Source organism: Colobus angolensis, unplaced genomic scaffold, assembly GCF_000951035.1.
Source record: "Colobus angolensis palliatus isolate OR3802 unplaced genomic scaffold, Cang.pa_1.0 Scaffold6, whole genome shotgun sequence".
Taxonomy (NCBI): Eukaryota; Metazoa; Chordata; class Mammalia; order Primates; family Cercopithecidae; genus Colobus; species Colobus angolensis.
Genome location: NW_012119598.1, coordinates 2,097,780 through 2,099,230, shown reverse-complemented (window position 1 = coordinate 2,099,230; position 1,451 = coordinate 2,097,780).

The window sequence follows — 1,451 nt, the reverse complement described above, 5'->3', positions numbered from 1 at the left end:
ACTAATGAGCGTGCTCCATTTGGGCAGCTAGTGGCAGCAAAAAGCTACATGATTGTTGTAGGTTTCTCAGATATCCCAATGTAAAATAAAATGGGTGCGGCCAGTGGAACATGACACATAACTGGCATTGTAACATTTTAGATACAACTCTAAACATCAATTTACAAAACACCCTTTCAGGAATTAATAAGCTGAAATGCAAATTAGCTGACCTAACTCTTTAAAATAGCCACACCATGACTTCCACGTTTTTTTTCTAATTACAGTATCTTCATTTTCCACGCTTGTAAATGGGTTTTCTTTGGAAATGTGACCTTAAAAATTGCTCTAAGGAATAAAAGAAAAAAATGCTGGCACTGAACACCTCATTATTGGAGTTTATAATGCTTTCTGCAAGTCTTTAACTTTCTCAAAAGCAGTATGAATAAAGTCAATAGAAATATATAGCTTGTTGAAACCGCAAAGATCTTTCATCTCTGTTTCTTGTAGCCAGTTTATTTCTTTGTATATTTACCTCACCACAGGAATTATGCATGGATCTCCTTCATCTCTTGGGAAATATATTTGTTTGAAAGAAAACTTTTCCCATTTTAATATCAAGTATGCCTATTTTACAGCACCACGTTTTGAAGTGATACATCATAAAGTGTGCTATGTGGCTATATAAAATTTAGATTGCAGCAGGAATGAGAATGTCATTTGAATAGATTAAGGATGGAAAGCACGTTTATATTTAGAACACGTGCAGCATGAGAAATGATGGGAACTCACCGCTGTCCAAGCAGAGATGATGGTGATAGGTTCAAACCCCTAAACGCTCACTCCAGAAAACTAGCCGAGGTAATGTGTTTTCTTCCCAGAGGCGTGCTCTACTATGCTTTGTCCTTAATCATAGTCACCAGACTCAGAGGTAAGAGGGTTACACTGGGGACGGCCACTTCAGGCAGGTCACAGGGATATCAGTTAGAGCCGACAGTACTAACCCTGTTTGTTCAGTTATGCTTTCCCAACTGCAAGGAAATACATGCTGCTTCTACAATTTGGGCACTTGAATTTCTTTGCTGACCTTTACAGTGGTTTAATAAATCAATGGGAGGAATGTGAGCTTTAATGTTTGCAAAGATAGAGGATAAGCATTTCTGTCTGCAAGAGACAAAGCCCCGAGGTTGGCTCTTGCACAGCCACGCTGGATGCTGTCCAGGGCAGGAGTTCAGTTTCTCACCAGTACTTCACTGCTGCATGAATGCAGCAAAGGCTGCAGAATTGCGTATGGGCGGATCCCTGGATTCCTACAGTAAAGCAGGCAGGCTTCTGAAGCCAGGATATGTTAACGCCGGTGTATGGTAAGTTGAACATGAAAAAGACTGTCTGAATAAGAAAAGCAAAACTTGATCATGTCTAAATGGCTTATTGATTGATTATATAACTCAAATGTTCATTCATCCATTGAC